General features: G+C 38.2%; 1 pseudogene; it reads left to right on the top strand.

Annotated features, from left to right (window-relative positions):
* Positions 1 to 3,669: 3,669 nt before the first annotated feature.
* On the top strand, positions 3,670 to 4,150 carry LOC136171096 (small ribosomal subunit protein eS19 pseudogene; annotated as a pseudogene).
* The last annotated feature ends 10,750 nt before the right edge of the window (positions 4,151 to 14,900 follow it).

The raw sequence follows: 14,900 nt of genomic DNA, 5'->3' as shown, positions 1-14,900 counted from the left end.
GAAAAAATATAAATTGAACTTAGCTTAAATAATTCTGTTCCCCCAAAGAAGACATCATTACAAACCAAATAGATAAACTCTATAGTAGGTACAAAAACACATTTTTATAAATGTACTGTCAAAGAATGTGTGTAAAGAAAATATAAATAACTCCTACAAATCACTAAGAAAAATGCAAAAACAAAACAGGAAACTAGGTAAAAGACTTGAAAAGGCAACTTACAAACTATTTGCATGGTTCCTAAGTACATAAAAAGAGGCTTTAAGAGTCATTAGGTAAATACAAGTTAAAACTGAGAACACATATACTATACACTCCATTTTTAAAAGAAAGGCAATATCAAATGTTGGAGTGGATATGAATCAAACAGCACTCTTACTGCTTAGCAGAAATTACTCAAACTACTAAAAACACAGATCCAATAATCCCTCGATTCTGTTATTAGATTCATACACAAGAGGAAGGCACTCACGTATTTACTAAAAAGACAACGACAATGTTTATGCTGCACTATTTGCAATAGCTTCCAAACAGGGATATCAAAAGTCTGTAACAGTAGAATTATGAATAAATACACTGATAAAATAGATAACTACATAGTGATAAGAAAAAGACCATTAACTATAGAAACCATGTGGATGCATCTCACATGCATATGTGAAGTGAGAGAATCAGGCAGAAAACAATCTTTGCTGTATGATTCCATTTACATGAAGTTAGAAAAATCAGGATAGTGGTTATCTTTGGGGATTAATGGTTGAAAGGAAGAAAAAAAAAGCAGTCTTCTGGGTGCAAATAGTGGTTTGTTTCCTCATCTGGGTGTAGGTTTCACACAGAAGTCATCATTTTGTGAGGAAAAAAATCATCAAGTTGTACATATGATTTATGTATTTTCCTACCTATGTCTTACACTCCCAAAATAAGTTAACTTCAAAGTATTTTCCAAACATCCATATTCAAATGATTCTAAATACTAATATTCACAATGATTCCTAGTTGAGTAAATTTTTTTTATATCCCAACTTTCAATGAGACACAGAAACAATTCCTGCTCTAAGAGTTCTTCTGGGCAAGTAAAACAGTGAAAATAAAAGGTCAACCCACATGTGAATTTGCTATAACTTGAGTGAAAATGGAGGCACTGGTAAAGTTTAAGAGTATTGTTTCTTATCTAAGAATCTCAAAGTTGACTTTTGCTTTACCATTTCCTAAATGGATATTTCTAAGTACTCACTCATGCCTGCACACGCAGCACTGTTACAATGATCAGACTCCCTCACAGAGAGATCATCATTTACCATCACAGCTCTTCTAAGAGTCTCATGTTCCTGCCTGTTATCCTTCCTTGGATGATTTTTCAATGCTTACTAATAAACTACCTTCCAACTAAACAATGGAATCAACTCTACCATGCTTGTCTCTTTAATGTTACTGGCACATTTATCATCTGGAGATATAGGCGAGAGGTTTAAAGGTACAATTAGTTTTTCTTTCATCTAATTTAAATGAAAATAGTACAATGAGGTTTGGGGACAAAATTCTCTTAATTAAAGGGAGCCATCAAAGATCTTGTTAGTTATTCCCAGCATTGAGTTAACATATTTAAATGGACTAAAACTCCCTTTTTTTTAATTGACTAAAACCTTCTGATGGAGAGAAAAATATGACATCAAGGCAGGTAAGTTATGGTTGGGATGTCCCACAAGTCTAGGTAGAGGTGCAAGCTGACTTGATTTCAGGCATACTATGATTAAGCACAGCTATTCAAGCCTATCAAGAAAGTATCAAGTTCTCCAGAGAGATGGCATTTTTATCTTTGCAGCATAGTTCCAAGTTGAATTCACACTGGTGTTTTCAGCATTTTATGATACTTTTACAAAACAGATAAACTTCAAAATAGCATTTATTAATATAAAAATGTTTCAGCATTTTAGTTTAGCATTTTATAAAAAAAAAAAACTTTCAACACTGAAACAGCTCTTTGACATATTTTGGATGTAACTGCTTAGTAGAAGGCTCTGGAAGTCTGAGCTGTTTTCATGATGGCAATGAGCTAACTGTAAAACTTATATAAATAAATCTGAAACTATGATAAAATATTTCCTTGGCCTTTTGGGATTTAAGACCTGTTCTTAGGGGAGGGTGGGATGTTTCAAAAGAACAGCATGTATATTATCTGTGGTGAAACAGACCACCAGCCCAGGTGGGAGGCATGAGTCAAGTGCTCGGGCCTGGTGGGCTGGGAGGACCCAGAGGAATCGGGTGGAGAGGGAGGTGGGATGGGGGACCAGGATGGGGAATTCGTGTAACTCTATGGCTGATTCATATCAATGTATGACAAAACCCACTGAAAAATAAAAAATAAAAAATTTTAAAAAAAAAAGACCTGTTCTTAAAGATATACATACCTCTTAAAATGATTTCTGAAGCACTGTAATGCAAAGTAGAAAACAAAAAACCTTTTTCATCTAATTTAATAAATCACAGGGCAAGTATTTTCTTCTTTAATGCTGAAGCACTAGTGTATAAAATATTTTTGGCTCATGAACTCCAAAGGAATTACATGTTACAAAGGGAACTAAGGTAGCCCTTTCAAGGCAAAACATTTGTACAATTCCATACAGAAGCTTAACACAGGAGAGAACCACTCAATCTAGGAAGTGGGTATATAACTAAGAATAATCATTTATTAATTTATTTATTCAATGTCTGACAGTGTCCTTCTAACAGATATAAAAAGAAGTGAACCAAAATCTATGTCCTCAGTGGGACACATACGTGCAAATTATTAAGTCCAGTGCATTTATGTAAGGCAGCGGAGGTGCAAATACCAAGTATTGGGAGAGTGTGAAGAACATCAGCCCTGGGGCACCAGTAAAGCTTTGCACAGAGGGTTGGAGCGTAACTCCAAGTTAGTGGCAACTCAGGGAGTCTTACCTGGGGCTTGGGTTCCCCTTAGAATCCTCCTTGGTAACCTGCAGAGCACAACGAAGAACTCTCGCACCTCCAGACTGGCCCTAGAACAATCTGATCATTAAGCCCTCCAGCCTCTACCTGCATTAGCAGCAGACAAACCAGGAAGCCTCAAAACAGATCAACTTACAGGTACTGTGTGCTTGAGTAATCACTTCAAGTCTCTCTTACGGGGAATTACACTGTGATTTAAGTAGAGTTTTAGAACCAGAAATAGATGAGGTCTTTTCTTATATTAAAATTTAGAGCAATCAAGTGTATAAAACTATACGTTTCCTTCAATACCTTTTGCCTATGGTGACATTCATGAGACTCTGATCTGATTCAAAACTGAATGACCCATTTAGAGACCATGTTCCCACTACTGGCAGGGTTCAAGGTTTCTACCTCTGAGTGACCGCAGAAGAATTAAGGAACTAACCGAGCCTAGGGCATTATATCAAGGCATGCACAATGTATTTCCCTATTCGAATTAATACCACCCAATTAAAAATGGGCAGAAGACCTAAACAGACACTTCTCCAAGATGACGTACATATGGCTAAGAGGCACATGAAGAGATGCTCAACATCACGAATGATGAAAGAAATGCAGATCAAAAGTACAAAGCGGTACCACCTCACACTAGTCAGAAGGTCCATCATCAAAAAATCTACAAACAGCTTTCCGCTGGCTGGCAGCGCAGAGGCTGCTCGATGCCTGGAGTTACTGTAAAGGACGTGAACCAGCAGGAGCCCGTCAGAGCTCTGGCAGCCTTCCTCAACAAGTCCGGGAAGCTGAAAGTCCCTGAGTGGGTGGGCACCCCCAAGCTGGCCAAGCATAAAGAACTTGCTGCCTACGATGAGAACTGGTTCTACACTCGAGCTGCTTCCAGGGCACCTGTACATCTGGGGTGGGGCTGGGGTTGGCTCCATGACCAAGATCTCTGGGGGGCATCAGAGGAAAGGCATCATGCCCAGCCACTTCAGCAGAGGCTCCAAGATCGTGGCCCAGAGGGTCGTCCAAGCCCTGGAGGGGCTGAAAATGGTGGAAAAGGACCAAGATGGGGGCCGCAAACTGACACCTCAGGGACAGAGAGATCTGGACAGAATCGCTGGACAGGTGGCAGCTGCCAACAAGAAGCATTAGAACAAATGATGCTGGGTTAATAAATTGCCTCATTCATAAAAAAAAAAATCTACAAACAAAAATGCTGAAAAGGGTGTGGAGAAAATGGAACCCTCTCACATTGTAGGTGGGAATGTAAATTGTTACAGCCACCATAGAGAACAGTATAGAAGTTCCTTAAAAAACAAACAAACCAGAAAAAACTATAATTGGAGCTACCATGTGACTCAGCAATCCCTTTCCTGGGCATATATCCAGAGAAAAACATGGTTCAAAAGGATACATGCCCCACAGTGTTCATTGCGACATTGTTCACAAGAGTCAGGACATGGAGCAACTCAAATGTCCGATGACAGAGGAATGGATAAAGAGATGTGGTACATATACACAATGGACTATTACTCAAGCTATTTAAAAGAATGAAATAATGTCATTTGCAACAACACGGATGGACCTGAAGATTATCATACTAAGTGAAGTCAGTCAGGCAGTATGATAACACTTAAATGCAGGATCTAAAGAAAATGATACAAATGAACTCATTCACAAAACAGAAAAAGACTCACAGACTTAGAATATGAATTTATGGTTTGCCAGGGGTAAAGTGTGGCAGCAAGGAATAGATTGGGAGTTTGGGATGTACGCACTGCTATATCTAGAATAGATAACCAAAAAGGACCTACTGTAAAAAAAATTTTAAGTGCTCTAGATAAAATCATACTTACATGGTAAGAGTTATCCAGCTTTACAGTTGGAAACTGAAGTTCAAAGAGGTTACATATGTTCCAATACTCACACACAAAGATAGTAAATGGAAGATCTTGAACTTGAGTTCTGTTTGCCTATAAAACCTACACGCTCTTTCTTAAGCAGTGCAGAGGCTAAGACTGAGTTTCCTTACTGACATCAATAGATTGGTAAGCATCAGAATCACCTGGAAAGCCTGTTAAAATGCAGATTCCTGATTTCCACCTCAGACCAACTGCAATTTTAATAAGCTGTTCAACTGATTCTTACCCAAAGTTGACACTGCTGGACTAAACAAAATAAATTTCTTTCAGATTTATTCAAAACATTAAATTTATCTCAGGTATGTGGTTAGATGATTGGCACCTTGGCCTAGCTTTCTTTTTTTTTACATGCAGAGAAAATAATTATTTTAAGCCCTCTAAATAGCAAACCATTAAACAATCATTCACATTGCAATTCTTGGATACACAAGCAAAGTTCCAGTAGAAGTTTTCCTTCAAAATATTTGAAAAGCTGTTATTTGCTAAGACTAGAATGAGTAATCCAAAGAACACTGTCTTCTTGGGTCTTTGTCAGTTATGCTAACATTCTGATTATTGCTGACGTTGGCATTAGGTTAAGCCTAGCTATATCTCCCATATACCTATGGGGAACTTCATATACTATTTAAAACATAATCTTGTATGTGAATATCCCTTTCTTTCTTTTTTTTTCCAGTTTTATTTATTTATTTTTTTACTTTACAATATTGTATTGGTTTTTGCCATATATTGACATGAATCTGACATGGGTGTACATGTGTTCCCCATCCTGAACCCCTCACCCACCTCCCTCCCCATTCCATCCCTCTGGGTCATCCCAGTGAATATCCCTTTCTAGGCAGTCCTGAAGCCCTAGAACAGGATGTAATATCCCAGAAATATGGGATTGGGAGGCCCCTGGCTTTAGAGATATTTTGAAATAAGGCATGGTAGGTCTACCCAAGGATCATTGCTCTTATCAAACAGAATTTCGATTGAAAGAAAACTTTAGACACAGGAAATTAGACCTACAGATTTTTTAAATGCAGCAAATAATTGAAACCAACTCATTCATAAAATCCTTATTGATCAATTACTATATGCCTGGTATTGTGCTAAGTTTAAGTCCAAAATTACTAACTTAATAAAGTCCCAAGTAGACCAGACACTACATTGGGGACCCCAAGGAAATATGTAATGCTGGTCATTTTCTCACAAAATTTATGAGAAGATTAATAAGACAACATTTATGCATGTGAAATAATTATAAAACACTGTGTTCAGCTTAGATACTGAAGAAAAAAAGAAGGAGAAATTAGTATGTTTCAAATGTTGGGTACTTTAGTCATTGACTTTTACATACATCCTCTTCTATTACTTTGCACCAAAAATGTGTGATATGAATATGACAACTGATATTTTAAAAGAAATGAAATCATACTGGGTAGCAGTAAACAGTGACTTTATAGATAATCATTACAATCAATGCTCAATAGTTGCAGTAAAAGTACTTTTCCAAATAACCAGCCAGTAAGATGTGAAGCTCGATTTCACATTCAATTTGTTCATTTCCATTTGGCTACTGCCCATGCTGTCTCCCCCTCTAAGAAGACAGAGGAACTCATGTGAGTCCAAGTATTCAGAAAACTTTGTAGATGCAGGAGGAATTCAAACAATATAAAGTTGTACTTTGGACTCTTGAGCTCTGATATATACCGTTTCCCTCCAAGATAAACATAAACAAACAAGTAAGTAATGCCATCCAGTGCCAGTTCTCATAGAATTAAGTAAGACACACCACAGTACATTTTCACTGAGCTACCGAGTGGGGACAAAGGGTTACCTTAGGATTCCCGAAATCTGGGCAACTTGAGCTGAAACAGCATAACCCCAGGTGTGGGGGGCACTTCAAAGCACTGCCTTCATGTAGGCAGCTGTAATTTCTGGGAAACAATAGCAGGAGATGATGCAGTTTGGCATGCCGATTGAGCAATGGGGTAAGGACTTTGGCAAGGGCACTAACAAATTCCACAGTAAGTGAATACAGCTGAAAATCCAAGAAAATGATTCACAAGGGCACAGGTAGAAAGGCGTGTTCAGGTTTCCTAGTCTGGTCTGCTGAGTCACTCACCAGACCTTCCCACAGAACAGTTATCCTGAGACCCTTTATGTTAGTAAGAGGCACAGAAAAGTGTGATGAAATCACATAATTCGGGAAACGATAAACTGTTACAATTTACAAGAAACTTGAAGGATCCCAGGACACAAACTGATTGCTTAGCAGGTGAGAAAACAGACCCAGAGACATTAAATGTGCTGTCTAGGGTCACAAGGAGACTCAAGAGAACTAGCACTAGCTCTGGTCTCAGTTCGGTTGGATTCTTTGCCTGGTTCCTGATGTTATTATTCTGATGAGAGAATGGAATGTTCTTGCTTATTAAAGTCATTACGTGGTTAAAGCTAGGTCCATAAAAAGACCATAGCCCTCATTTTCAAAATGATGAAGGAAAGTCACACTGAATATTAAAATCGCCTTGAATAAAATGGGAATCATCAGGATGTTGCAGGCCATCTTTTAAGATGATCACAGGTCCACAGTGGGCTGTACACATGTGCCTCATGGAATACCTAATGGAATAAATTATTCTAACACTGCCATTTTAAAATACTGAGAAAACATTTCAGTTTAACTTTTTGAAAAACAGGTGAAATCTAAGTAATATTTTTCTGTGTATTTTGTCACTTGCTTCAGGTCTTTCAAATGTCACATTTTCAGTGAGGTCTTCTTTGTTTTGGTTTTCATTTTAAGTATAGCTGGTGGGCTATTTACTGTCCATGGGGTGGCAAGAGCTGGACATGACTTAGTGACTGAACAACAACACATAGTTGACTTACAATGTTATATTAGATTGAAGTATACAATAGACTCACAATTTGTGTAGATTATACTCTATTTAAAATTATTATAAAGTGTTGGCTATCCTCCCTGCACTTTGCAACATATAAGCAACAGCTTATTTCTTTTATAAGCTCTGCTTTGAACACCCACTTTAAAGTTGCAAACCACAAGCCATACTACCCACCCATGAGGTACTCACGATTGTCTCTCTGCTTTATTTTTCCCTCCAAGACATTTAATACAACCTAACAAATGATAATTTACTCTTTCTTATCATCCCCTAAGCAGAATGAAGAGTAAGAGAGCAAGAATTGCTTGTGTCCCCAACGGCAGAGTTCCTAGTACACTTAAGGTGCTTAGCAAATATTAAATGATGAACAGATATACATATACTAAAAAAAAAAAAGTTTTGAAATGCCTACTACACATGGCCTGAAATTAAAAATAAATCTATTTGATATAGTTTTTAAAAACCACATATTGTTTTCCAGCCTTATACAGATTAAACATTTGGAATCTAAATAAATTTTAGATAAATGTTGATCTAAATTTGATTTTTTTTACTTTTCTTTAGTGTATTTATTATGATGTAAGGTACAGGCTTTGATAGCAAACAAATAAAAAACCAAACTAATATCTAATGATTGATTTAAAAGAGCAATTTGATCCACTTTTTTAGGTAGTTAGCTTTTTAATATTAAGTGATATTAAATGTATTGTGTTTAAAATTTGAACTTTATTTCATTTTTCTCTTTATAGATGTATAAGACTTTCTATTCCTCCTAAATGACATTATTAAATGTTTTAGAAATCATCAGATATTCTATTAATTTAGCTCTTTCCTTGATAAAATCTATTTTTCTTCCCCTTTAGGACACAAGAGGGCATATTGGAAAGTCTAAAGTGCAGACCCAAATCACTGATTTTGATTATAAAAAAAAAAAATATCTCCCAAATGATCTAGATTTACAATTATATCATTAAAAATATTTTACCTCCAAAGTATACAAACAGCTCATGCAGCTCAATAAAAAAAAAAAAAAACCCAATCAAAAAATGGATGGGAGACCTAAATAGACATTTTTCCAAAGAAGACATACAGATAGCCAAAAGGCACATGAAAAATGCTCAACATCACTGATTATTAGAGAAATGCAAAGCAAAACAAAATGAAGTACCTCCCACTGGTCACAATGGCCACCAAGTCTACACAAGATAAATGCTGCAAAGAGAGTGGAGAAAAAGCAGCCCTCCTATATTATTGGTGGGAATGTAAATTAGCACAACCATTATTGAGAACAGTATGGAGGTTCCCTAAAAAACTAAAAATAGAACTACCAGATGATCCAGCAAGCCTACTCCTAAGCATGTATCTGGAGCAAACCATAATTTGAAAAGACACATGTACCCAGTGCTCATTGTAGCACTATTTTCAATAGCCAAGACATGGAGGCAACCAAAATCTCTACTGACAGAGGAATGGATATAGACGCTGTGGTACATATGCATGATGGACTACTACTCAGTCATAAAAAAGAATGAAATGACGCCATTTGCAGCAACATGGATGGACATACAGATTATCATACTAAGTGAAGTAAGTCAGCGGAGAAGGCAATGGCACCCCACTCCAGTACTCTTGTCTGGAAAATCCCATGGATGGAGGAGCCTGGTAGGCTGCAGTCCATGGGGTCGCCAAGAGTCGGACATGACTGAGCAACTTCACTTTCACGTTCATGCATTGGAGAAAGAAATGGCAACCCACTCCAGTGTTCTTGCCTAGAGAATCCCAGGAACGGGGGCACCTGATGGGCTGCTGTCTATGGGGTCGCACAGAGTTGGACACAACTGAAGTGACTTAGCAGCAGCAACAGCAGAAGTAAGTTAGAGACAAATATCATATGATGCTGCTTATACACAGAAACTTTAAAACATGATTAAAAAAATGAACTTATTTGCAAAACAGACATACGCAGACTTTGAAAACAAATTTATGGCTATCAAAGGATAAAGGTGGGGCAGGTATAAATTAGGAGTTTGAAATTAACATATACATACTACTATAGATAAAAGAGATAATCAATAAGGACCTACTGTGTAGCACAGGGCACTCTATCCAATATTCTGTAAAACCTAGATGGGAAAAGAATCAGAAAAAGAATGGATATATGTCTTTATATAACTGAGTCACTTTGCTACACACCTGAAACTAACACAACATTGCAAATCAACTATATTTCAACATAAAATAAAAAAATTTTAAGTCTCCTGAATGATTTAGCTAAAAAATGATATCATCATAAAAGAAAGAATTTTATACCTTTTTTTAAACCAATATTTATGCTAGATTTTTCATTTTCTTCTCCTAATGTATTCAGTTCAGTTGCTCAGTCGTATCTGACTCTTTGCAACTCCATGAGTCGCAGCACGCCAGGCCTCCCCATCCATCACCAACTCCTGGAGTTTACTCAAACCCATGTCCATCGAGTCAGTGATGCCATCCAGTCATCTCATCCTCTGTCATCCCCTTCTCCTCCTGCCCCCAATCCCTTCCAGCATCAGGGTCTTTTCCAATGAGTCAACTCTTCGCATGAGGTGGCCAAAGTATTGGAGTTTCAGCTTCAGCATCAGTCCTTCCAGTGAACACCCAGGAGTGATCTCTAGGATGGGCCAGATGGATCTCCTTGGGTATTACTTTATGACACTCAACAAGAGAGACAGTAACGATCTCTAATTTTAGTATATTATCACATAAGCACAGTAATCATTAATATTTATAAATTTATATTTTAAGGCTTTATATGCAGCAAATACAAGATTAGGTTTATACATATTCAATGGACATAAGAAAATGTCCATTGAACATCCTCTCTGAATTTTGCAGGCTCTATTAAGCTTACTGATTATAGCTCTCTCAAGCTTAAATTTCATGAAAGCCTTTCTTATTGTTTATTTACTAGATGTGTCCATTTAAGAAGAACTATTAAAGTCATTTAATAAGATGCCAGGATATAAAATAAACATATAAAATGAATAATATAAAATATAACATAATAAAACAATACTCGTTTAAAAATGTTTAGCAAAATATGTACAATAAGATAAGAACAAATTGGAAGGCACAACATGTTTTTGAATGGGAAATTTCATATTATTAAAGACACCATTTTCTCCAAATAAATTTAATGTTATTTCAATTAGATTGGCAAGCTTTCTTTTTTAAATTAACAAGCTCTATTTGACCAAAGTAATTCAGTCACTGATCTTTGGTGTATTATTTCTCAATTGTAAATTGCAGATAACACTGTTTATATGTATTTAAAGCTTGTCTTATAAATAATTTCCTAGGAGGCCTTAGATGGAGATCACAGACATACATGTTCAGGACAAAAAGAGAGTGGAAACGACAACAAAAGTAGCATTACATACTACATAAATGTACTACATCTCTGTAGTATATAACATAGATGGAACTGTACCCCAAATTTCCCTTTGCTCTAATGTTAAGACACCAAATTGGATCAAACATGTACACCTCCAATCCCTTATATGATGAATTTTTCTCCAGGTAACTTCTGATCTCTTAGATAAATATATTTTGATTAGGCTTATCCCACAGTCACTCACCATTTCTGAATCCTTCTGAGTACAACTGAGCCTTATAGAGTATCACTTGGTACAGTGAGTCTTTTGATAAATCATTTATGACCCTTTTTGGTGGTGAGCTAAAGCTGGTCTTAGATAAGCTGATCAACAGCAGTCAAGACTGGTTAGCAATGGGCTTCTACTCCATCCTGTCCAAATCTAACAAAAGGCCATCACCTTACTCAAGAAAATGTAATGCTGCACAAAGTCTATGCAAATCACATTTTAGGAATGACAAGAAAAAAAGAATAGAACACTTTGGATAACTGAAAGTATAACAAGAAAGATATAAAAACAAATACTTTGTAAACAACATGATGGAATATTTCAGGAGTCTGGAAAAGGAGAAACACTGAGTCTAAAATCATTTCTGGTATGAAGTTTAGAGAGCTGTTAAAAAAAACAAACAGTAGTTACAAAAGTATTCTCTCAATGAGAGGTCTGATTCCCTTTCAAAATATACACATTACTGGGGTAAAATAAAAATCATCAGAAACAAAACTTGAGCTTAAAGCTCAATGGAGAACAATATAGTATTAATTTATCCAATATGCATTTCTAAAAATTTGCAAATAATTTGCTTTTGAGAGCTAAATAAGAAGGATTATAAGAGAAGACTCACAGTCAACTTGGAAATCAGTCAGCAAGTGATACTCAGAGTTTCAACAGAAGGCAGTGTTTGCTGTCTTCACTGTGTGGATGCACACACTGATTTTAACAATTGTTCCTGCCAAGAGGAGTGGATAGGGTTTTTGTGACCTCACTCCTGAGCATCCATTTCTATCTTGTTTGGTGTATGGAAAAAAATCACAGACAGAAAAGAAAGGGAAGTGGATTTCCTTAGGTTCATGAGTTCTTCAGTTTGGAGCAAAGGCAGAGGAAATGTGATACCGCTTTGTTGCTCATCTGTCTCCTCTGCTCAGCAGTCCGTGAGAGCACAGGAAACTGGGCTTGCATTCCCGACATTGAGACCCTCCATGCAAATTGCATGGCTTGGTCTCACAGTGAGTTACCAGTGCAGACCAAGAAGAGATGCTCAGGTCGGACTTCTTCAATTGAAGAAATACTAGGGAGGATGTTTGGAAAGATCATTGTTCCTATTTTCCACTTGGATACATTTGCTTCAAAAATTACTGCAAATACTGTCTCTTATTTTATATCTAGTCTGAGGCAACCGGGCACTTCAGATATTGATTAGCATCTTTCCAGTGCAGTGCTTTCTAGAATCCATTATCTCATCGCTGGTGCTGGATGGAAAAACAGTGCTGCCAAGACCACATGCTGGGGCAACTCTTGGCAAGGACAGGCTCACAGTGTGGGCTGCAAACACAGCCGCCTCTCCTGTCCAGCTCCAACAAGGGGCTTCCAACGTGAGTGATCTCACCTCAACATTCCCATTTCTGAGAGATAAAGAAGTCGTGGTACATACATACAACGGAGTACTACTCGGCCACAACAAAGGAAGTCATTTGAGTCAGGTCTAACGAGGAGGATGAACCCAGAGCCTGTTATACAGAGTGAAGTAAATCTGATAGTGAAGGACAGGGAAGCCTGGTGGGATGCAGCCCACGGGATCACAGAGAGTCAGACACAACTCAGCAGCTGAACAACAACAACAAATCAGAATGAGAAAAACAAAGATCGTGTGTGATTCTTCTGAACTGTGGTGTTGGAGAAGACTCTTGAGAGTCCCTTGGACTGCAAGGAGATCCACCCAGTCCATCCCAAAGGAGATCAGTCCTGAGTGTTCATTGGAAGGACTGATGTTGAAGCTGAAACTCCAATACTTTGGCCACCTCATGTGAAGAGCTGACTAATTGGAAAAGACCCTGATGCTGGGAAAGATTGAAGGCGGGAGGAGAAGGGGACGACAGAGGATGAGATGGCATCACCGACTCAATGGACATGAGTTTAGGTAAACTCCGGGAGTTTGTGATGGACAGGGAGGCCTGGCGTGCTGCGATTCATGGGGTCGCAAAGAGTGGGACACAACTGAGCAACTGAACTGAACTGAGCTGACAGAACACATATAGATGGAATCTAGAAAGATGGTACTGATGAACCTATTTGTGGGGCAGCAATGGAGATGCAGACACAGAGAACAGACTTACAGACACAGCGAGGGAAGCAGAGGGAAGGACAAATTGAAAGAGTACCACTGAAACAGATACATTACCATAGGTAAAATAGACAGACAATGGGAATTTGCTGTATGATGCAGGGGGTCTGTGACAACCTAGAGGGGTGGGATGGGGCGGGAGGGAGGCTTAAAGCAGGACCAGACATGTGTATACTTATGGCTGATTCATGCTGATGTTTGCAGAAACCAATACAATATTGCAAAGCAATTATCCTCCAGTTAAAAATAAAATTTAAAAAACTGTTACTTCTGGCTCCTCTTGAAAAAACATCTGAAGACTCGCCAACACTAAGCCTGCATTCGTCCTTGATGAGACAGCCCAGAGCTTCTCAGTGGCCCATTTCTAGTGAAGCCTACTCCACTGGCCTTACCAGGCAGCACAGCCTCATGTTCAGTCGGCTTCAGCCCATCTGGCCCTACAAGCATGTGAATTTGCAGAATGAAGCTCTGATGTATCTAATGTGCTGCATGTCACACTAGATCATGTTACAAGTTCTACCTCTGTGAGCTCCATCTCTGAGTGAATGTTAAGTCATTTCTTCATCAACAAGTATATGCTGGATGAATACACCACCTTGCCTTTCATTTACCAGTGGAAACATTCAAAGGTGCTTCCTCTATGATCCACAAGATGAAGCAATTACCCCATAAACTCATAAAGAAAAACAGAAAACCCAAAACCTTGTCTGAGCTCTCACAGAAATTACAGTGCAAACCACATTAGTTACTCAGCTCTTTATCATAACCTATCTCATATGTTTTCCTCCCTTTTCTTGTATATTTATCTTGTCTCCCCAATAAAACTGCAGCTCATCAAAGGTCAGGATGTTTGTCTTCTATGTCTTTATAATCCCCCACGGTGATTCAAACACTGTCATAATGCAGCGAATGCATACTGTTTATTTAAAACATTGTATGAAGCAGAAGCAACCCAGTACCCTTCAACAGTCATGATGTTGTAATACATGAGACCACTGCCTCTGCGCTCACTCCCCTTATAGGAATTATCCCAGGCTGAATCACACACAGCAATGCCAGCTAATTTTCCTAGATTGCTTTCCACTGGCTGTTTTCCTTCAAATCATGAAGAAGGTTCCTTTGAAGCAGGACCTGCTAGAGACTTGATAGTGATCAGGCTGTGATCACAGTGAGTATGCAGCCCTGGAACCCAGCACTGCTTACTGGCACTTACATGTTCACACCAGGCCCTGCCAAACCACATACGCTCCAGTCCAAGAGCTTCCTCTCCAACACAGGGCTGGCTGGCAGGCTGCTCACACAAGGAGATGAATCAAGAGCCCTAAGGGCAAATTACAAACTCCTTTCTTCCTGGCATGGCTATAGACCAGCATGAGTCCAAATTGA

The sequence above is a fragment of the Muntiacus reevesi genome, chromosome 6 (genome assembly GCF_963930625.1).
Source record: "Muntiacus reevesi chromosome 6, mMunRee1.1, whole genome shotgun sequence".
Lineage (NCBI taxonomy): Eukaryota > Metazoa > Chordata > Mammalia > Artiodactyla > Cervidae > Muntiacus > Muntiacus reevesi.
The sequence above is the reverse complement of the archived record's forward strand: the minus strand, read 5'-3'. Positions and strand labels throughout refer to the sequence as shown.